The sequence below is a fragment of the Hibiscus syriacus genome, unplaced genomic scaffold, assembly GCF_006381635.1.
Source record: "Hibiscus syriacus cultivar Baekdansim isolate YM2019G1 unplaced genomic scaffold, ASM638163v2 tig00003041_pilon, whole genome shotgun sequence".
NCBI lineage: Eukaryota > Viridiplantae > Streptophyta > Magnoliopsida > Malvales > Malvaceae > Hibiscus > Hibiscus syriacus.
Window position 1 is genome coordinate 2,197,958 of NW_024061960.1, and position 24,775 is coordinate 2,222,732.

Here is a 24,775-nt window from a genome sequence, read left to right on the forward strand (position 1 = left end):
TAAACTATGAAATTAACTTAGGAAATAGACTTATCGCAAGTTTTATTTCCATTAAACTATACCTATATTATGCACTCACCTTAACCTTGCTTGCTTGATTCAATCCTAATTCTTCGATTGTTCCGGAACGAGATTACGATCTATATCTACATAGTCATACATTGATATATATCAATATTCTAATTGATATATTCTAATCTTCCATTTCTTCAATTAAAATAAAGGCTACTTTCATCTCTTATTTAAGGTAGGTATTGGTACACTCCATAGTGTATCGATACATTTCTTAATCGATACACTACCTATGTATCGGTATACAAATTACATTCGAAGTTTTCATTTTAAGGGGGTATCGATACACATGATACACTGCATGTGTATCGATACACTTATTACATTCGATGTTTGTTCCTTCGAGAGTGTATTGGTACCTATTGAATGTGTACCGATACACCTTGCCCAGAAATCTCTGTTTAATCATGAAAATTCACTTTTTTCAGCTTCAATACTTCATGTTTCATTCCCTTTCATATTATTAACTCAAGTACACATACATAAACCAATTTCTACTCATTCAATACATCCTTAACCTCTAAATTCCTTTCTCCATATGGAAATCAATAATCATACCAATTTTTTAATATGTTCTAAATTTAATTCTATCACTTCATACCTCTTAATTAAGTTGATGACAAGTCAAATTCCATCTCAAAGTTCCTTTATCAACTCTTTTTCAGAAATTCATTTAGGAACATCTTATCTTTAATCTTTCATAACTTCTTCCTCTTTTAATTTTAAGATACTTAACCTTTCCTTAAGCTTAAGTATCACCTAAGGATTAAAACCCACTCTTAAAATCAACAATTAATCAACTAACCAAAAAACTTACCTTTGCCCTGTCTCTCTCTCGTATGGAGGAAGAAATGAAGAGAATAGAACTCTGGAACTCCATTTCCCTCTTCCCACGTGGTTTCCTTATCTTATGAAAGGAAATAAAAATCTTTCTTGTCAAATGACCATTTTTCCCTTTAATTCATTTAATAATTACTAACAATCCTTCATAAAATATTTCCAATTAAGTCCTTAAGCTATTCAATTATTCTATTTTAATCACCAAATTCTAAAGTTTTACAATTTAGTCACTAACCCGGTATTGAGGATGTTACAAAATCGAAAACTAAATTGAATCCGAAGATAAAATATTGAAAAACAACTTACCGAGTGCAAATTTGGCAAATCGGATTTCAGAATCAGACTCAAGACGTCGAAAAAAAATAAAATATGACTTTTCAAAAATTTTAACTTTTCACTTAAAGTCAACAATCAAAGTTACCGGGTCAAAGTCAATGGGTTGACTCAAGCGAGTTGACTCGATTTTGACTGGACCGGTTCCAGAAGCTTCCTGGATATGCGAACGAATCCCACGCGCATTGTCGAATACTCCAAATTGGAATACACCTTCCAATTAATCAATTATCAGTACAAAATCACAATCAAACCATGCCAAAATTACCAATATTCAATCGGGAACTTACCCCAATAGAAAACGACGAAGGAGGAGACGACGACGTGTCTCACTGGTGGGTTTCGTGCTCACGGGGACGACGAGCACAACTACAATGGAAGTGAGGCAAAAGGATGACAGTGGCTGCCAAAGTTTGCCAATAGTTGAGGCGACTAGGCAGGGTTTCGGCGGTTCTTCAAGAGCTCGATCCCGAAGAACGACGTGACCACACGGTAAGGGGATATGGGGGATTTGTTCGATGGTCGACGATGAGTCTAATGGCATTGGTGACGCGAGCTGGGGAATTCGAGATTGATTGAAGCGATGAAGAGGGCCGACGGGGGAGAAAATTTAGGGAGTTAGGAATTTAGGGTTTTTGATTTGAGGATTTAAGGTAATCGGTTTTAATATAATATATTATATATTTATTAAAAATACCTCAAATAGTACCCTAGCCTAATTGGCTAGGGTATAGGTGGCCATACCGATGGTCAGGGGTTTGAATCCCCCTAGCCACCTAACTGATTTCTTTATTTTTTTCCTCTGATGACATAAAATGGGATAAATTGGGTTTAAGTCCAAAAATATCCTACAGCTTCTAAAACGGCCTACAAATTCTGGGAACTTGCATTTTAGTCCCCAAATTTCATTAAATTTGGGGTGTTACAGAAAAGCTCTTTCACTCTTTATTTTCCCTTTCTCTTGTACATAATGTGTTTAAGCTTATTGCAAATCTTTTAATTGTTTTCTTGTGAGTTTAATTATTGTAAACACCTACCTTGTGAGGTTTTCTTGCTTACTTCTTTTATCCTTTTTGTAAAAAGGAGAGTGATTCTATCTTAGCCTTTGAAAAGACAGGAATTTGTAAATGTTGCTCTTGAGTATAGAAAAAGAAAGAACAAATTAGTGAATTTGTTAGAAAATCCTTAGTGTAGAGCTAAGATAGTGGATGTAGACTTGGTTTAGAAGTCAAACCACTATAAATCATTATGCAAATTTTCCTATCCTTTCTCCTCCATACCCAAATTTTTTTAAAAGACCAATTTACCCCCCTTTAACACTTTTTCGGTTGTTCGTTGAGCTTCACAAATCCTAACATATAAATAAAAACAAATAAAGACACTTTTAGAAATGTTTTGATACCTTTAAAAATTGAGTTTATATTTTTAAACAAATTTATATAATTTCATTTATATATTATAATTTAAAATTATGATTTTAAAATTACGATACTGTAATTTAAAATTTCTAGCTTTGTTCCTAATTCTACTATAATTTCATTCAAAATGATAAAATTTGAAAAATACCTAATAAATTGGTGAGAATAAAAGCATGCCAAGAAACAACTATTATTGGTAATATTTTTTCATTTGATGAAAATGAGAGAAAACGAAACATGTGAATAAGATTTTGAAAAAAAATATTATCTCTAATAATAACTTTTTTCGTAAATTAAACACTTCAAAAAATAAAAAAAATTGCATCATTAGTGCTATGAAATTAAAGTGGAATATAAATAAGGTTTAATAATAAAATTGAGATCTAAAATATAATATTTTTCATTTAAATATTTTATGAAAAGTGATATTTAAACTATCATATTTTATATCTATTAAAATTGTGTCATGTTTTATATTTTTTATTGGTTAGCATTTTTTTATAAACCAAGCATTTTTCTTGATAAATCAAGAAAAATATAGTTCTATCACTTTTAATAAAATTTAAATATATAGATCGAATATAAATAATTAATTTAAAAAATATAATTTAGAAGATCAATTTTATTATTAAGCCAAAAAATAATATAAAAAAAGCTCCAATAGAGAAAGATTTGTATTTTATATAGTACGGAAAAGGAATGGAATATTCAAAATGAATATTCCTTTGTATATGACACTAATAAACTAGTATTTGTATATAGTATGAAAAAAGAATAGCATATTCTCAATTAATATCCCTTATTTTGGTAAAAGTACTCTTGAAGGTCGTGTAATATATCATAGATTGTATTTTAATCCCCAAAATTTATCACAAGTCCATCTACGTTAGAAAAGTGAAGAAAATAATTATTTTCATAACAGTTAGAAAAATATTAACTTTAAGAGATGGATTAATTAAATGGTGTGATATTAGTTTAAAATACGATATGATATTTTTCAAGTGATAGAATATTCACTTAATTGATTGTAACTTAAAAGACTTGAATTGTTATATCAATCAGTGAATCGAATATGAAATTAGTTGAGAAACAGAAACAGAAAGCTGCAACATAATGTTTTGTAAGCTGTAATGTTTCTGTCTTTACTGTTTTCTGCTGAACTAGAAAAACAAGTATTAGATTCTTGTTTCTGTAACCTCGATTTTACAATACAATCTTAGCATATCTATGTCCCCACCAAGGTTTCATACACAGATTGAGAAAATCCTGGCAAAATCTCTTTGATATATAAGCATCACCTTTATGCAGATGCCTAAAGTTTATAATAATAATGTAGTGTGGATCGACTTTTAACAACCGATCAAAACGCCACTGTTTGAACCGGCAATACTGATATCTTGGCCACCGCACTTCTCATAAGTTCTGATGTTAGTTCCACCTACAAATGAAATGCATATGAATTCTTGACATTTCCATGATACAGACCAGACGACCATATTTTCTGTCAAGTTTAACTAACCTCCTGGTTCCAATTTGTTTTACAAAGAACAATCAAAAGTAGCAACGTCTGCAATGCAGTTCCAGCTATCATGCCTCCCCAATGTCCCTGCAAACTTGCTTTGATCAGAGTCCATAACTAATTGTTGGAACAGTTGTGATAAATTGAAAACTTTGAGTCATATTTTCTATGGGTAAAGGTGGAGATTCGAATAATTAATTTAATGATTCATATTCTACTTCACGAGATCTTTACAATTATATCTCATATGCTCAAAGCGGTTGAGTGATGAATTAGAAATTGGTGTTGAAGGTAGGGTACATGTGAATTGTGTTATGTAAGGAAAATAGAACTCATATCCCACATTTTTACGATAACAATTCAGATATGATATGGAATGTCTTGCAGTTCACGAATATATTCGATCAAATGCGATATTAATAGATTATTTTCGATTTTATTCAGATACTAATTAATGATCTTACTTTTCAGAATATATTATTTCAAATTATTCTCCCATGAGAGACTATAAATTACTGTACAAAACTTATTAGGTTAAACACAACTAAAAAATCTCTTTTCATTTTCTAGTTTACGGGTATAGCTTCAGGCAAAAAAATATAGTTTGTGATCTTTACAGTTGTGCTACTGTATATTGATTATCTTGTTGTTGTATCCTACGAGACAGGCGACCAAATATATTGAGCACCAAGGAGTAACCAGAAATCTATCTTAAGAAAATTATGTAGTTACAGACCTCAATTAGTTTCTAGTTCATTATTCTATCGACATTCGGATTATTTACTCTAAATTGTACCTTTTATTTATTAATAAATTATCTATTTACATTTTTCCTTTTCGTCTCGGATTATTATATTTGTAACACTAATTAGAAAGCAATGGAAATGAATATAAACCAGAAATACCAATACCATCACTCCAAAGTCATGGTACATAACCAAGTAGGTAGCCGAGGGGAAGACCAAAAGCATAATAGCAACCTAAATTAATATAAGCAGCCAATGACTGCCATCCACCCCCAACAGCAACACCTACAAGAATGAAATATAAGACCAAGAGAAAAGCAGCAAAAATTAGGCACTGGTAATTTCACAGATATTGAGACCTGATATCACAGGCTGTAAACTGTTAAGAACCATGGTGATACCAAGAAGCTATGCGAGATGAGAAGGTAATTTCACAGATATTGAGACCTGATATCACAGGCTGTACACTTTTAAGAACCATGGTGATACCAAGAAGCTATGCGAGATGAGAAGCAGCTCGTTGCATTTATTGGCTGCTTGTAAAAATGAAAGCAAAGCGGTCCCTGGTTATCACAAGAAGAACCATGCATAAAAGGCCAATGAACAGAGACTGAACCACCGTAACATATACAGAGTATTTGGCGGCTCTTGGATGTCCCCATCATAGCTCATTGGAGACCCGTGCGCTGACAATTATAGGACCAAAATGTTAAAACTTTTTATTCGGTTTAGAAAATACACAAACACATCATACAAGGCTGTTACTGTTAGTGCAACCTTTTAATCACTATTGTTTATTTTTTCTGTATACTTGGTAATCATGCAAGTGTTCTGTGAATATAATATATAAGTTCAGTGTAAAACGAAAGAAATGTTTGTGAATTACCTCATTGCAGCGTTTATTCCAATGAACTACATAGCTTCCCAGCCGTTCAAGTTCATACTGTCATGCAAATGCAGAAACAGATTAGAAGTAAGTTTAGATCATGTTTAAAAAACACTCGTCTATTATTACGAGAACTCACCAAATGGAAAGGGAGCCTACTGCAATGACTGCATTATCAAGGTGACCGACGAGAAGAATCATGCTCATCATCTACCAAATTTCAAGGCAAAGCATAACGGCCGAGGCGATGGAGAGTCTAACAAAGGCCCATATCTGCTTGAACGCCAGCCATGAAAACCCATTCCACACCTCGTCGCACCAAAATATAACATAAGCCACTTGAGCTAAGGTGATCTCCCAGTTGGTGATGTTGAATGCTATTGCCGCACTGGTTGTACCCCACCCGAACACATCGATGAACAGCCATAGAATCCCTATGTGGAGAAGCAAAGCCACAAACCCAATCTGCCAGCATGTTCACCTTGCTTTGTGCTTGAAGAAACTTCCCTGAGTGAAAACAGTTGTGGGATTGTGAGTATGGTGAACTCCCCAGCTAATTCTGCTATCTTTTCTTCTTGGCCAAAAAATTTAAGGATTGGTGTGGCAAAGATGTAAAACGGCAAGATAATGAAACAGGAAGCCAGCAAGATAATCCAGGACCTTTGCATGTAAACTGCAAGCAAGTGTATTTGTCCGGCTCCGAAAGCTTGGCCGCAAAGTGTCTCCAGTGCACGCCCCATGCCAAGCTACATTTCCATAATTTGCACAAAAAACCAAGGCTTATAATCTTTTAAAATTAATTGAACATATTGGGCTTTTGGGATTGATGAATAGAAACAAAACATATGGATCGAAGAGAAAAAGAGAAGATAAATTACTGATATTTTCCTTGAATATCCCAAAATGGAGAGATGGAGAACGAACCATGAAGCCGAAAGAGAAAGTTCCGATGACGGCGAAAGAAATGGTGACGGCGGAGAGTTCGATGTTGCCAATATGGCCGACGAATATATTAGTGAAGGAGTTGGTTCCATATTGACAAATTATTTGGAAAGCAATAGGACCAGCAATCTTCCACATCTTCACCGTCTCTATCCAAAACATCCATTTCACTTCCTTGAAGCTCTTCACCGGCGCATAGTCTCCGTTCTCCGACAACGTTATCGAACCAGTGGTGGCCGAAGGTGGTACTCCATTTAGCAGTGGCAAAGTCTCCATTTCTCGGCGGAGACGTGTGGGAAGGTGATGATTTTGGGATCGATGCCCGGTTCTCAAGCCAAGTCTTTCGTTGCCTTGCTTTGTTTGTTACTACAAATTACTACAAACAACAAGCTCTCCAACTCCCCTACTCTCCATAATAATAACAGAACCCTATTTCCTACCGAAATAAATAATTTAAGTCTGAACATGTAAATTTAATAATTGCTACTGTCTTTAAAAAACTGATATAAGTCTATTCAAACTAAGTAAATAAATATTAGGGTAAAGTACATAAATGATCCTCCGACTATAAGATAGTATTTTGTTGAGTCTCTTAACTATTAATAATTACAAAATGATCCATTGACAATAAGAGTTACTTTGTTGAGTCCCTCGACTATTAAAAGTTACAAATGATCATCATATTATTCATTATGTTCCAAAATCATCTTTTTCCGTTAAAAATTAATGGTCGTCTGAGCTGGACGTTAACATAGTAACTGAAATAAAATTGTCGTTTGATACTATGAGATTAAATTTTATCATATCTTAGTCACCATGTTAACGTTGAGCTCAGATTGTCATTAAATTTTTAATGGAAAATGATGAGTTTGGAACATAATGAATAATTGAGTGACTATTTTGTAACTTTTAATAGCCGAGGGACTCAACAAAGAACCTCCCTATAGTCAGAGAATTATTTTATAATTTATAATAGTCAGAAAACTTAACAAAATAATATATTATAATCAGGGTACCATTTGTATAATTTACTATAAATATTAATCAGGATCTAATGTCATTTATTGTGCATGAAACCATTTAGATTTATTTTCTTATATTAGTTTAAAACAAGAGTTTTCTTTGTTAAGAAATTCATACTCATCGCATGTCCAGATATATATATATATAATCTTTTTAATGAAATTTATTATTAGTGCATAAAATTATTTAATTTAATTATAATTAATCTTTTAAATCCTGGAATTGAAATCTAGTTACAATAAAAATATGCTATTTAATGTCCATATAATAAAATTAAATAATTTAATTTCTATATATTAAACAATAGTGTAAAAAAATCAACAATGGAGAGGGGAAACCAAAGTCCGTCAAACTGATTCACTTTATGTCCACAGCCGGTCAGAGGCAATGATGGATCTAGAAATATTTTTGAGTGTGTATATGTATGTTTATAACGTAAATATTTTGAATAAGATGGACACAAATAAAATTTGAGCACTATTAATAAAATGCATAACTTTGGATTTTAGGGTGACGTGTCTACCTTAAAAAAGTAGTGAATCTGCCCCTGGTTTGGCGAGGCTACATTAGGAAGGATTGTGTGAGAAAGCATACATGGTGGCCAGAGTTGATGAATAGCCGATGTATGCGTGGAAGTTATGAAGAACTGCTGTGCAATTAAGGATCTAGACTTCGCTAAAAGAGGGGAAATGTTAACAATGTATTTAGGAAATAACATGGATTGCAACGCAGGAGTTAAAAGTCTTTAAATCAACGAGTTTTATACTAAAAATACAATCTGACTTGGATCAACAACCTAAATCAATGCACGAATCAATTTACCTTAAAACAATTGTTGTTATTCTTAGAGGTTACGAATTCGAGTACTAACGACTGTAAGAATGATTAGACGTTCATTGTCAAATGATTGAAAGTACTTAAAACATATATTACCTTATAATATCCTTCAGCTTAACAAAAAAAAAAACCTAAATCAACTAATTAACTAACCGTAACTAATTACAACTCATTTTATATTCTAACATTCACCCTACTTCAATTTATTCTTCTTCATATTTCAAACTTTTTTTTTAATGAGCTAACATTGTATGCTGATTGAACAAGCTAGAATTGTGACTTGCCCCAATAAAATGTAAACAGTTTTGTTCTTGGTCTTCATATTCAGTCATCCATTGTTCTTCTTCAATTTTCTTTATCAAAATTTTTCTTCAATACTTATTTTTAGACTTTTTTTTGTGGAAGCAAGACGGTCAAATTACAAACTTTTGTGTAACATCTCAATTTTTTTTAGATTTAAATTTTTTTCCGATTAAATATGATTTAATTATTATTTTAAGTGATATGAAATGATTTTTGACATTTGAAGATGCTCATTTGATTTTTCTTCAAAAACTGAAATTTGAAAGTATAACATTTTCAGGATTTATCTTACATCAAAAGTTTCATAATTATTTTCAGTAAATCGAATGAATATTTGAAATTCAATTCCGAATACTAAAATAAGAATTCGAGATAATTTATTTTATATACGAATAGATATATTTAATTTTATATAAATTAAAGATATTTTATTAACAGATGGATATCGATTTGATTGTGATTTTAAATAAATAAAATTTTAAATCATGATTGATTTGATTGATTTTAAAATAATAATAACTATTATTTTCGGTGATTTTTTCAAAAATAGTCACATTTTAATATTTTATATACTTGTCAGATACCTTTTTATCTTTATTTACCGATCTAACACCCTTTGCAGAAAGACGAACCCTTGAAGCGCGCCTTACGCTGATCTGGCGCCACGTGGGGTAAGGCACACCCCTGAAGCGCGCCTTATGCTGACATGGTTACACGTTGGCTAAGGCGCAGCCCCTGGGGTGCGCCTTATGCCACGTAGGGGTATAACGCGATGCAGAAGTCACGCCTTGCATAATTTCATCCGAACTTCTCGGCTTTAAAGCATCGTCTCTCCGTTATAAATACTCCTTCCCCCTTAAACTCTCTCACAACTCCCTCTCAACCGAGAAACTACTACAATAATCCTCTCAACCAGTAAAAAACATCCGACAATCCTTTTATATTTTATTCAGAAGTTCGTTCGATCTTTCATTATAAGGTAATATTTTTATAATATTTTTTATAATTATATATGATTATTTGAAAAAAATATATTTTATTAATTTTTTAAATTAATTTTTGTGGTTGTAAAATTGGAAAGCGGGAGCATACGTCGAAATATTTTTGTCGATACGGTAATAATATAAACTTTTATCATTTAAATTATTTACGTTTATGTATAAAATTATTTACATTTATGTGAAGAAATTTTATTGTGTTATATTTTAATTCATATATTATTTATTTAATTAGGTTTGTTTCAGGTTTTTTTTGCAGATATAATATTGTCGCACTTTCAAACTCTAAGAATGGCGCGAATTTCAGCTATTGTTTATTATGATGGAGAAATTCGAGAAGATGAAGCCGACATTTTCGTATAAAAATATTATGTTAAAATATCATTCAAGAGAAACATAACTCTTGAGGAGCTGATAACGAAGATTTCAAGAAAGGTTCATGTTGGAAGTACTAGAAGAATGTCGTCGTTGCAGTACAGATTTCCAACATCATTGTTGCCATTAACTTTTACAGCGTTCGAAGTATCGAACAATGATGACGTTGAAATGATGGTTGATTCTCAAAGTAATTATTCAGATGCCGATATTGAGATATATGCAAAGTTTGTTAAGTGCGTGTTGTTCGAGGTCTATCATTAAACTCTCACTATGAGCTAGCTGAACAAATTGATCAAGTTGACAGCCCGACTATAGTAATGTGCAATTATTTTAAGAGAAAATAACCTCAATGACCGAAAATGCCTTATAATATACGATTTTAACCAACCTTTTTTGGATTTGCCAAAATGACCAACAAATTCGCAACGCGAACTCCAATTTCGCAACCAGTTTTAGTTTCGCAACACAAATATTTTGGGTATATAACAACGCAACAACAACTCATAACCTAAATCCCTAAATCGCAACTCATTCCATCTCCATCTATCACTCTCTCCAGCGACATCCGTTCCTATATCCAACGACAACCTTCCTCATCTCTAATATTTTTTACATAATTTTATTTCTATATAAATTTTCAATGATTTCTCTCCCAAATTATCAACTATCAACTTAATAAAGGTATGTTTTTCTCTAAGTTAGTGATGATATCTAGTTTATAGCTCGTTTGTTTAGTAAATTAATTTACAATTTGTAGAACGAAATCATCTAATGTTGATCATGTTTGGATAGATTTGTTTTTTGGAGGGTCATGGGAGAATGTTCATGGTGTTTTACAATATGTGCCCTTACCCATGAATCTTCAACTAAAACTTTCATTAAAAAAGTTAACTTATGAAACTCTAATGTTACGTGTTGCAAAGAAATTGAATTTAGAGCCTCTAAGTGGATTTAGGCTATCTTATCAGAGAAAAGGTAAAAGTTTATTTGTTAACCGACAATGAAGATGTTGAACGATTCATTGCTTACATTAGTGTTTCGCAAGAAGATGATGTTACATTGTATGTTGTTGAACCTAGAAGTAGTGAAATTGGGTCAGTAGCGAGTAGTAATCAACTAAGTTCTTCAACCCCAATTTATCGTGCTCATAATGTACAACGTTGTTATCAACCTCAAAATTTAATGGTTACACCACAATTTCATCACCAAGAAAATTTTGTTTCACCACATTTCCAATACCAAACACAATCTCTTAACCCACAACCTTTTCCTAATCCAAATCCCAATCAACTTTCAGCACCAAATTCCGGTTTTCGTATTGACCAGTTAGACGATTATGAGCCAACAGAAAAAATTGTGAGTACTAGTCAGTATTCGAAATTTGATCTTGGTCAATACCCGGACTTTAATCTTGGTCAATACCCGGACTTTGATCTTGGTCAACACTCGAATTTTGATGATGTGATGGAAGAAGAAACAGACCTTGCATGTAATGATTTTGATATTGGTCAATACCCAAATTTTGATGATGAAACAGCCGCTGCCGAGGAAGATGTTGTTGATGATAATGAGGAGGAAGTTACGACTGTGAATGGACATGTTGAACATCCATTCTATAATTCATATAATCCTGAAGAAGAAAAAGAAGAAGAAGAAGTCCTTGAAGAAAAGAAAAAGAAGAAAATGCCACGGGAGTATAATTGGAATATACCAGAATTACTTCAGATACTGGAAGAAGAGTTGGTAAAGATAACAGTTGATTGTTACACAAAAGTTATTCGTATCAAGAAAGATGATTTTTTTGATACAAAGGAAGACTTGAAGATAGTTTTGTATACGAAAATGTGTGGAAGATGGCTATCAACTAAAAGTTAACAAATCAAGCAAAGATCGTTTCGAAACAAGGTGTATAATTGACAAAAACTGTATGTGGCATATGAATTCAAAGATGATAAAAGATTGCAAAATGTTTCAAGTTAGGACTTTTATTGATAAATATACATGTTCAAGAACCCAAGTTTTTCCTCACCATAGACAGTCAAACAAAAAGGTGTTGGGTGATTTTCTGGCTGAGTTAATGTTTTTGAATGGAATGGTATATCAGGGACATGAAATTATGACTGACGTGAATGCTCGGTTCAAGATTAGTATCTCATATTCTTAAGCTTGGAGAGCCAAATGTTATGCCTTGGAATTGTTGAGGGGGTGTCCAGAAGCAGCGTTTGCCCAACTGCCGACTTATTGTCACAATTTAAAGCTGAAAAATCCTGGGTCGGTAACTCATATCAAAACAGATAGAGATGGACGCTTTGAGTTGCTGTTTATCGCCATTGGTGCTGTGGTTAGTAAATAATTATAATTTTGTTGACTCATTTTTGTTAGTTGCATGCATTTCACATTTAAATGATTATATTTCTTGTGTATATATTTGTAGATCGTTCGTTTATTACTTGCATGCGCCCAGTTATTATAGTTGACGGAGCACATTTGAAAGGTCGATACCTTGGAGTAAACTTATTAGCAGTAGTCATAGATGCTAACAATGGGATACTGCCAATAGCTTACGGGGTTGGCAAATCTGAAACCTCTGATTCATGGACATGGTTTATGGGGCATCTTAGGGATTGCATAGGTCCTATTAGCAATCTGACAATCATATCGATAGGGCAAACTCAAATTGACAACGTTGTTAGAAGGTGTTTCCCAGATGTTTTTCATGGACTTTGTGGTGTTCATTTGTACAGAAATCTAAAATCAAGGTCTGCTGGTATAAAAAATCACAAATGGACATACTGAAAGGCTGTAAAAGCTTATCGGGAAGTGGATTTTAATAAGCATATAAATTGTTTAAGATATGTTTTGCCTCAATGTGCTCAAACACTAGAAGATGTCGGGTTTGAAAGATGGCAAGAGTACATCACTTGGAGCAAGATATGATTTCATGACGTCTAATAGTGCAGAATCAATCAACGCTCTAAGTCATTCTGGAAATTACCCATTACTATGTTAATGAGTTTTTTCGAGCCTCTATTCAACAGTGGTACTACAAGAAAAGAAACCATGCATGTATTATTTCTTTAAATTCGCAACTTATCATATATTTTACTAATGATTATTTATTTAAATTTAAAGGAACATTGGAACGTCATGTTACACTATGGACTGAAAAAAAGATAACGAAACGTGTTGTGAAGTCAACGTCATGGAGAGTTGAACCATGTTCAAACACTTTGTTTGAAGTATTGGATAATAACTTAAATGGGCTTCGATCTAAATGCAAAGACGTGTAGTTGTAACAAATGAAAAACATCTGGTTATCCGTGTGGCCATGTTATAAAAGTTTCTCTTATCTAAACCAAGATGATTCAAGCGCATACGCTATGAATTGCTACACTACAGAAGTATATCGATAGACTTATGCCGAGATTGTCTACCCATGTCCACATCCTTCTGAGTGGGACATACCAGATGACTTACAAACAGTTTTGCCACCAGTCATGGACAGCAGGCTACCTAGCCGATCAAAAAATCACGATCATATACCGGCTAAGGGTGAAGAGAAAATGATATCGACATGTAGTCGGTGTAAGGAAAGTGGTCATACAAGGTTGACCTGTGGATCACCAGTGCCATCACAATCATCTTTTCCTCTACCAAAAAATGGATCTTCATCAAAATCCAAAGCTCATATGGTGTCAAGCAAAAGGAAATCAAAATCGCAATCAAAATCAAAATCTCAATCACAACCGGGTTCACCTTTTGGGACTTATTAACTTAGGTGATTTTTAAATGAAAACATTGTATTATGTGTATTTTACGTGTGAATGCATACATTTTCAGTTAGACATTCATTAGTAACTTGAGTTTGAACATTGCTATGATTTGTTCAGTTGTTATCATGTTGGGATTTCTCTGTATTTGATTGCTTGGATAGTTGTTCTCTTGCTTCTTCAAGTGTCCTTAGCTTGTATTTATAGCTTGGAAGTGTTTGATTTGTATATAACTATCGCAATCAAAATCAAAATCTCAATCACAACCGGGTTCACCTTTTGGGACTTATTAACTTAGGTGATTTTTAAATGAAAACATTGTATTATGTGTATTTTACGTGTGAATGCATACATTTTCAGTTAGACATTCATTAGTAACTTGAGTTTGAACATTGCTATGATTTGTTCAGTTGTTATCATGTTGGGATTTTCTCTTGTATTTGATTGCTTGGATAGTTGTTCTCTTGCTTCTTCAAGTGTCCTTAGCTTGTATTTATAGCTTGGAATGTGTTTGATGTTGTATATAACTTGATGTTGTATGTTGCGATCAACGCGAAAGTCAAATTCGCAATGCGAAAGTCAAATTCGCAACGCGAAATCGCAAACCGAAAATCGCAACGCGAATTTAACTTTCACATTGCGAATTTGACTTTCGCATTACGAATTTGAATTTCGCATTGCGAATTTGAATTTCGCATTGCGAATTTGACTATCGTAATGCTTATTTCGCGTTGCGAAAGTTTACATTCAACATGTCTTTTTTACCTTCAACATAATGCAGATTGAAAATTAAACAACAAATCAATTAAACATTATTGTGGGTACATTATTTGAACATTGTTATGGGTACATTATTTGGAAAATAATGTTCCAGACTTCATTAGAAATAACCCTTTTTCATTGGATTAATTTTGTTTTTGTGGGTACATTATTTGAACATTATTATGTATAAATTTGTTGTGTAAGTATGTTTTGGTTTGATTATATTGTATGTATATTTTCATTCAGATGAGATGGGTTGTGCATAACAAAACAATCTATCTCTTCCATGTGAGTACTTTATTCCAACCATGTGACAAGTGTGACAACCCCATCAACTCACAACTCAGCTTTGAACTCAATCAATATTGTCTTTTAGTCATAAAGCATGTTACTTGAACAGTATGAATCAATTATACAATTTCCATGTTCAATTTAGCACTGCATTTCAAATTCATTTCATATGTAATTGGAGTTTGAATTTAAATTTCAATTTGAGTTTGAATTTTAATATAAATTTCGGTTCCACTATAAATATTAGCCCAAGCCTTTGTTCCATCCAAACAACAACTTACTCAATGGAATAACTTAGCCAATATGCATGTTATCATTGATTATTCCTAATTTCCATTATTTTTTTTTCAACTTTAAACACGAGGGAAATCCCGACCATCATAATTTTTGGTTAACAAGCAGGAAGATTGGATATCCGAAGAATGCCTTTCGGATATTATCTATTTCAGTCAGCTCACTGAGGTAGTTTAACGCTAAACCGAAACTATCTTAGCTAAACATACTTGATGTAGAAGCAGCTGCAAATTTAAAATCTCAATGGTGATGTATTTGGTTCTCAAACAGTTAAAGCGTCAGAAACGTTTCGGGCGTATGATCTGGGTGGTATACGAGAAATGCAACAAATGGCAACTAAAAATCCTGATAATTGAGGGCTACAACTTGTAATAATAACAAAAAAATAATAAGTCCAAAATGCTTCCGAGTACAACCCAAATCATATGTTCGAAATGCTTCCGATGCTTTAAATGTTTGAGAACCAAATAGATCGCCTTCGAGATTTTAAATATGCAGCTGCTTCTACATCAGCTATGTTTCTCTCATACTGTTTCGGTTAACGGTTATCCTATCTTCATGAGCTGGATGAAATGGATAATATTCGGAAGGCATTTTTTTTACATAATTTTATTTCTATATAATTTTTCAATGATTTCTCTCCCAAATTATCAACTATCAACTTAATAAAGGTATGTTCTTCTCAAAGTTAGTGATGATGTATAGTTTATAGCTCGTTTGTTTAGTAAATTAATTTACAATTTGTAGAATGAAATCATGTAATGTTGATCATGTTTGGATATCGACATGTGGATCACCAGTGCCATCACAATCATCTTTTCCTCTACCAAAATATGTATCATCATCAAAATCCAAAGCTCATATGGTGTCAAGCAAAAGGAAAACAAAATCAAAAATCTCAATCACAACCGGCTTCACCTTTTGGGACTTATTAACTTAGGTGATTTTTAAATGCAAACGTTGTATTATGTGTATTTTATGTGTGAATGCATACATTTTCAGTTAGACATTCATTAGTAACTTAAGTTTGAACATTGCTATGATCTGTTCAGTTGTTATCATGTTGGGATTTTCTCTTGTGTTTGATTGCTTGGATAGTTATTCTCTTGCTTCTTCAAGTGTCCTTAGCTTGTATTTATAGCTTGGAATGTGTTTGATGTTGTATATAACTTGATGTTGTATGTTGCGATCAATACGAAAGTCAAATTCGCAATGCGAAATAAGTGTTGCGATAGTCAAATTCGCAACGCGAAATCGCAAACCGAAAATTGCAACGCGAATTTGACTTTCGCATTGCAAATTTACCTTCAACAGGTCTTTTTTTCTTTCAACATAATGCAGATTGAATTTAAAACAACAAATCAACTTTTACAAATCAATTAAACAAGCAAAAAAATAATTCTTATTTACACATCAAATTAAACAAATCAATTTTTACAAATCAATTAAACAAGCAAATTCTTATTTCCTCATCAATTAAACAAATCAACTTTCAATGTAAAATTCAATTAAACAAGCAAAAAAAGTGTACCCCAGACTGTTGTTTATGCACAAATACATCAATTTCACGTAGCTCACATCAGGAATAACCTGCAGAAACCAAACATTTGCTTAAACAATACTTTCTACACATCTAAAACCAACAAACAGCAAATTATTGAATTCTAGGTACTTAACCAAACATTTTCAAACCAGCAAAGAGTAACTATGTTAACAACACTTGCTCAAACTTACCAATTGTTTATGCAAACTTTCAGCACGCGGCTGCAGGTAGGCAATGTCTCGTATATATCGCTCAAGCCATAAAATGCCAAAACCATAAGCCTACTGCACCTCTATCTCTATCTATGGGAGGTAGAAAGTGTTTACTTCATGTCGTCAAACGCTCCAAGCACATGCATACAAGAGGACCACAATCCTCTCTAGCTCCCTTCGTTTTTTGTGGCGCGGTATCGTCTCTAATCATTGTAACTTTGAAATTTTTTGGCTTCTTGTTTCCAGAATTAGTCCAATAATCAATCGCATCCAAGTATTTCGCCAAATTAGCGCTCCATCCCTTACAAATAATATCTCTCAAATCAGACAATGATATGTAATTCAACATGCTATCATATACCATTGTCTTCAAGGATGGGAGCTGAAGCTCGATGGGAAGCCAATGACGACGTTCCAAAACAGGGATAAACACCTGAAATCATAAATAATTGCGCACATCAAATAAAATTTATGAAAACCTTTAAAATATTCAAAAAATAAATACTAACCTTATCGACCTCCCACCACGTAGGATAGAGTTTAGCTTTTCCATTACCCAACGTATATGAAGCATCTCTCGGATCCTTCAAGTGAGCTACGTGAAAAGACGTCGGCATAATAGTCCATCGAGTATTTCTTATTTTCCTCAATTTCCTTATTATTAGAAGACGTGACACCCATGCATCAATATGTTGTTTTATAAAAAAATACATATATTAGTGAATTTATTAATAATTAAAAAAAATTAATCAAAACGCAATATAAGAAGAATATAAGACTTACCACCCCTTCGAGATAGCCATTATCTTCAACCCCTAATAAAATACCCCACCAAGACCGATCAAGAAACAAATGAATAACATCATCGAGTTGGCATAGGTCAGAATAACACCCCTTGCTCCGCTCATGTAGATAAAAATCAATTTCGGTCTTAGCCCAAAGGGTATTATCCGTAATTGTGTCCGGTAGTGTTTCCCTATCCTGCTGAGGAATGGTACTAGCCGGTAACACATACGAAATCCAACTCGCATCCATCATATCGGGCACGGGAGGGGGTTTATCAATATGTTAACATATGACGCCATATGAATCAGGCTCTTGAACGGCAGGCGGGACCTCTTAAACGATGACAGGGGCCTCTTGAACGGTGGGAGGGGCTTCTTCGATGATGAGAGGGGCCTCTTGAACGATAGGAGACACCTCTTGAATTATGATAGGTGCATCAGGCTTCTTCTTATGGAGTCTTGGACTAGTGGGGTGAACGGAGACGTAATGGCACGTGCACGACGTCTGATGCGTGAACCCCGTCGTGCAAGAAAAACCGGACGTAAAGCATATACCTTATCGGGCCGCTGAAAATAAATTAATACATAAATCAGTAAATAAATAAATAATACCGAAAAAAGGTTTTTTACATTTTTAGTATAGTATTAAACAAATTTACCTTATTGCGTAGAGTATGAACCTTATTTTATAACGATGAAATAATCTCGCGTAGAGCGGCAACCTCATCACGTAAAGTAGATACCTCACCACGTAGCGCACCATTGTCATCGCGTAAAAAATCCACCTCACCAGGTAAAGACAGAACCTCATCACGCCATGCACCATTATCTTCACGTAAAGTACCGACCTCATGACGCAAAGCACCGACCTCATCACGTAACTCCCCTAACTCATCCCGTGGAGGTGGAAAACAGGGAGATAAATGTCGTGGCCTCTTTGTCGGTCGTCTATCATGAGGTGATGATGGAGATGAGGCTAGATGATGCGATGGAATAGGTAATGGTGGAGGTGGAGAAGAGGCTCAATCAAGTGATGGCTCCGGGTGTCGAGCTGTAGAATCGGCCCGATCAAGTGATGGCTCTCGAAGTGGGGGGTGCTCATCATCCGTCCCATCAAAAAACTGCTTACTAGCTTGCCACCAATCAGTGGCAAGCTCAGCCTTTGTGGGTGTCAGCCTTTGTAATGGATAGTTAGCCTCCTAACAATATAAAAGCTCAAACAAAGTTAAACTTGTACTAGTAATAACTTGTTTATATATAGTATTATTTGTGTGTTAACTTACATCATTCATCGTCGTATATGGGAGTAACTCTTCCCAATCCAACATGCGGATCCTCTTCCAGGTAATAGCCCTAGGAATATCATTTGATCTTTTTATCGCATATGTCCGCATACTGGGGAAAGCCTCAAATATCCAAATCTATAAAATAATATAATACACAAGTAAAGCCTGTCAAAGTGTATTTAGAACCATCGCCTTACAAATTTTTTCGGTTCTCAAAGGCAGACGACAACTTTTTCCAGGTAGCTTTCCATAGATATGAACCATACGGAAATAGGTTCCATGCATTTAGGTCCTCTACCAATAATATTAGGTCCTCAGAGATAGGTTGTCTACCCTCTTTGCCTAAAAAGTCGGCATGCAAAAGTAATAAATGGCATACTCGGACAACATCAAGGTCATCCATTCGAGTAAAACCATCTTTAACAAATAATCTCTTCAAGTCGTCGACGTGTAAACTCGACTTTGACTTTGTCAGCTCAGGAAAAACCCGAGATAACCATGATGGGCGGGAGATATGACTAGTGTATCGGGTTACTTCATCGTGTCTGAAGCGTAGACCAGTGATTAAGCAAAACTCCTCCCACCCAAAACAAGTATACGCCGGTGCCAAAGGAAAATGAAACCATATCTCTTCATCACCACGTTGTATCCTCTCGGGTAGATCGTTAGTCATGGTCTGAAGAAACAAATGTGTCAACATAGCATCTCCGCCCGTATGTTGTACTTTCAGCCATGGCCTGAAGCAAGTATCCTCAAACAATTTTCACGGCCACTGAGGTTATTTTCTCTTATTTTAATTCCATAATGGGAAATCTGCATCATGTTGTCATCCCATCAACTTCAATGAGGAGACATTCATCAGCAACTCCTTACGATCTGTACCGAGGCGGGTCCATGAACAATCCCGCATATCGATGTTGCCATACAGATTGTTCGTGGACCCACCTCGGTGCAGATCGTAAGGAGTTGTTGATGAATGTCTCCCCATTGAAGTTGATGGGACAGCAACATAATGCGGATTTCCCATTATGACATTAAAATCATTGCACATTACTGCAGTCGTCGGACTGTCAACTTTATCAACTTGTTCAGCCAGCCCATAGTGGGAGCTTAATGACAGACCTCGAACAATACGCACTTGAACAAACTTTGCATACATCTCAATATCGGCGTCTGAATAATTACTTTGAGAATCAACCATCATTTCAACTTCATTATTGTTCGATACTTCGAACACTGTAAAAGTTAATGGCAACAATGATGTTGGAAATCTGTACTGCAACGACGACATTCTTCTAGTATTTCTAACATGAACATTCCTTGAAATCTTCGTTATCATCTCCTCAAGAGTTATGTTTCTCTTGAATGATATTTTAACATAATGATTTGATACGAAAACAACGCCGGTTTCATCTTCTCGAATTTCTCCATCATAATAAACAATAGCTAAAATTCGCGCCATTCTTAGAGTTTGAAAGTGCAACAATATTATATCTGCAAAAAAAACTGAAACAAACCTAATTAAATAAATAATAAATGAATTAAAATATAACACAATAAAATTTCTACACATAAACGTAAATAATTTTATACATAAACATAAATAATTTAAATGATAAAAGTTTATATTATTACCGTATCGGCAAAAATATTTCGACGTATGCTCCCGTTTTCTAATTTTATAACCACAAAAATTAATTGAAAACAATTAATAAAATATTTTTTTTCAAATAATCATATATAATTATAAAAAATATTATAAAAATATTACCTTATAACGAAAGATCAAACGAACTTCTGAATAAAAAATAATAAAAGGATTACCGGGTGTTTTTTACTGGTTGAAAGGATTATTGTAGTAGTTTCTCGGTTGAGAGGAAGTTGTGAGAGAGTTTAAGGGGGAAAGGGTATTTATAACGGATAGACAATGCTTTAAAGCCGATAAGTTCAGATGAAATTATGCAAGGCGCAGCCCTTGCACCGCACCTTGCATTATGCATGTGATAATTGGAAGGCGCGACCCCTGCACCGCGCTATACCCTTACGTGGCATAAGGCGTGCCCCAGGGGCCGCGCTTTAGCTAGCCTATAATCATGTCAGCATAAGGTGCACTTTAGGGGGCGTCTTACCCCACGTGTCGCCATATCAGCGTAAGGCGCGCTTCAGGGGGCACGTCTTTCTACAAAGGGTGTTAGATCGGTAAATAAAGATGAAAAGGTGTTTGACAGGTATATAAAGTATTAAAAGGTGATTTTTTAGAAAAATCGCTATTATTTTCATTTATTTTAGATTTTTATGTGGGATGTTGGGGTTTTAAAAATCGGGCATTCTTGGTGGGGAGAGGAACTCCATTCTCAGGAGATTAGGGATATGAAATCAGGTAATTCGTTCATGTTTCAATCAGATAATGTTAGATTAGATCAAATCAGATATGGATTATGTCAGGTTAATTTAATAGTTTGATTTGGATAAGGTTGAGTCTGGGTCAAACCAATTCGAGTCATTTTTCAAGTTGATTTTAAATCAGATTTACTTCTGGTTCAGGTCGGGTTAATTTTAGTTCGGATCAATATTAGTTCCGGTCAAAATGGTTTGGATCCAAAATAGTTAAATATTAGTTTAATTCAGGTTCGGATGGACTTCAGCTCGAATCTCGTTCAAATTGAGTTACATCATTAACATATAAAATTCAGGTCGGATTTTACCAGATATGGATGAACTTCAGGTCGGATCATTTTTGGGCTAATAATTTTCCACCTTTCATGATCGTTGAATCATATTTTGTAATTGTATAGGATTTGGAGTAAATTAAAAAAAAGAAATACCTATGGGTTAATTTTGAAAAAAAAATGTAATTTTAAGGGTTAAAATTGAACAAACATAAAATTACAAACTAAAATTTAAATAAATTAAATAACACACATGGATGAGGGATCAAATCGAAACAATTGTAAAATGTGAAGCTAGAATTAATATAAAAATATACTAAATTACATCCATTTAAAAAGTTGGTGAACAAATATTTATAGGTCTAGAGTTTATGATTTAATTTAGAGTTTGAAATGAATTTTATGATGTGATTTATAGGGTTTTGAGTAAATTACAAAAATATAAATAAGTATGGGCCTATTTCAGATGAAAATATAATTTTAAGGACTAGTTTGAATAAATATGAAATTATAAATTTAAATTTAAATAAATTAAACAACACATATATCAAATCAAAACAATTGTAAAATGTGGAGCTAAAATTAATATAAAAATGAATTAAACTGCATTCATTTAAGAAGTTTGTAAACAAAAATTTATAAGATTTTGAAAATTATGATATAATTTATATGAAATGATATTTATAATATGATTTATACTATTTAAAGTAAATTACAAAAATATAAATATAATCTAATTTCGAAAATTCATACTCATCACATGTCCCAATATATACACGTATATATAGTCAACAAGAGGTTTCTTTGTTAATAAATTCATACTCATCGCATGTCCCAAAATATATATATATTTAATCTTTTTAATGAAACATATTAGTAGTGTATAAAATTATTTAATTTAACTATAATTAGTCTTTTAAATTCCGGAATTGAAATTTAGTTACAATAAAAAAATATGCTATTTAATGTCTATATAATAAAATTAAATACTTTATTTTCCATATGTTTAACAATAGCTTAAACAAATGATCACCAATGGAGAGGGGAAACCAAAGTTCGTCGAACTGCATTTCACTTTATGTACACGATCGGTTGAAGACAGTAACGAATCTAAATATATATATATATATATATATGTTTATAATACAAATTTTTTGAATAGAATCAATACAAATAAAATTTTAAGATAAATATCATTAATAAAATGTATAACTAATTGAAAAATATTAAAAAATATTTAAATTTCAGAATAGCATGTTTCCACCCTAAAAAAGCTGCCACTAATTAAAAGGTGAACACCACTAATAAAATTTTAAAATAAATATTATTAATAAAATATATAATTAATAAAAAAAATTAAATTTCAAAATAGGACGTGTCTACTAAAAAAAGCTGCACTGTTTTGGAGATGGTACATTAGGAAGGATTGTGTCAGAAAGCAGACATGATCAGGTACACTCGATATGGACACTTGAAGAAAAACTATGTAAGGATAGAAAGACGCTACAACGATTATAAGGTTTAAATTGCACTATTGCCCTCTAAATTATGTATTTTGTATCAAGTTGCCTTCTAAATAGATAAATAAATTCTTTTATATTAATTTTACCTTGTTATAAATGAATTCTTATATATTAAAGATTTTAAAAATAGAATGAATCAAATTGGGTGACCAAAACGGAACAAAAGTTTAAGTTTAATGATGATTTTGAGAAAAATAATTTAGTAACCAAAATGTATATGTATGAATACTTAAGTGACTAAATATATAATTTACTCATGCTTTTTTAACATAGTTAACGATTACAAATGAGATAATAATTAAAACTTTAAGAGACAAAATGTCTCGAAAAATATTTTAATAAAAACTTCAATACAAAGTGCATAGTTTAGGAGGCGATGTGCATTTAAGCCTTATATATTTGAATAAAAAATTAATGGGTAAGTTATGCGTTTAGTATCTAAACTATCAATTTTAGTCTGTTTTAGTATATAAACTTTCAATTGTTTTAAAAACCATGCTTAACGTTTAGTTTTTGTTTTGTTTTAGTACCTCACCGTTAAAAACTTAACGAGTAATTTGCATGTAGCACCTTTTTATGGGGGTAAATTGCATCATTTATCAATCAACTATATTTTTACTCCTATTTTGGTAACTAAAGTTTAAATTTTTTTAATTTAATTACTTAACTTTCAAATTACTCCTAATTTAATGGCTAACTTCATTTTTATTTTATTTTTAATTATATATCAATAAAGTAATAATAAAAAAATGTCATGTTACAAAAATTATTAATAAAATAAATTAGAGTGATTAAAATATGAGCAATTTGAAAGTTGAGTAGTTAAATTAAAATTTTTTATATTTTAGTACCAAAATAAGAGTGAGAAGATACTTGAGTGATGAATGATGTAAGTTACACATAAAAAAATGCAGTGTAGTTATGTTTTTAACGGTTATATACTAAAATAAAACAAAAACTAAACATTAGGTATGATTTTGAAAAAATGAAAGTTTAGGTACTAAAACGGACTAAAGCTGATAGTTAGGTACTAAACATGTAATTTACCCGAATTTAATAATTGTTAAGGAAATTTCAAATGTTTAGTAGTAAAAAAATATTTTATTATGTTGTAGTAACTAAATGCGTAGTTTACCCAAAATCAAATCCCCTTCGACTCTACTTTTATTACAAATTTTTGAATGCCTTGCAAACCCATCAAACTTAATTATCCATTGCCAAATAAATCAATATCATGACAAAGCAAAATAATAAGAGTCCACAATCTCAAGAAACAAAAAACGTGTGAAATTAAAGAGAACAAATAGATCAAAGAAAAATAATAATAATGAAGGTATTGATTTAG

At 32.8% G+C, this 24,775-nt stretch overlaps 1 pseudogene; it reads right to left on the bottom strand.

Annotated features, from left to right (window-relative positions):
• Positions 1 to 4,221: 4,221 nt before the first annotated feature.
• Positions 4,222 to 7,032, bottom strand: LOC120166666 (annotated as a pseudogene).
• Positions 7,033 to 24,775: the final 17,743 nt, after the last annotated feature.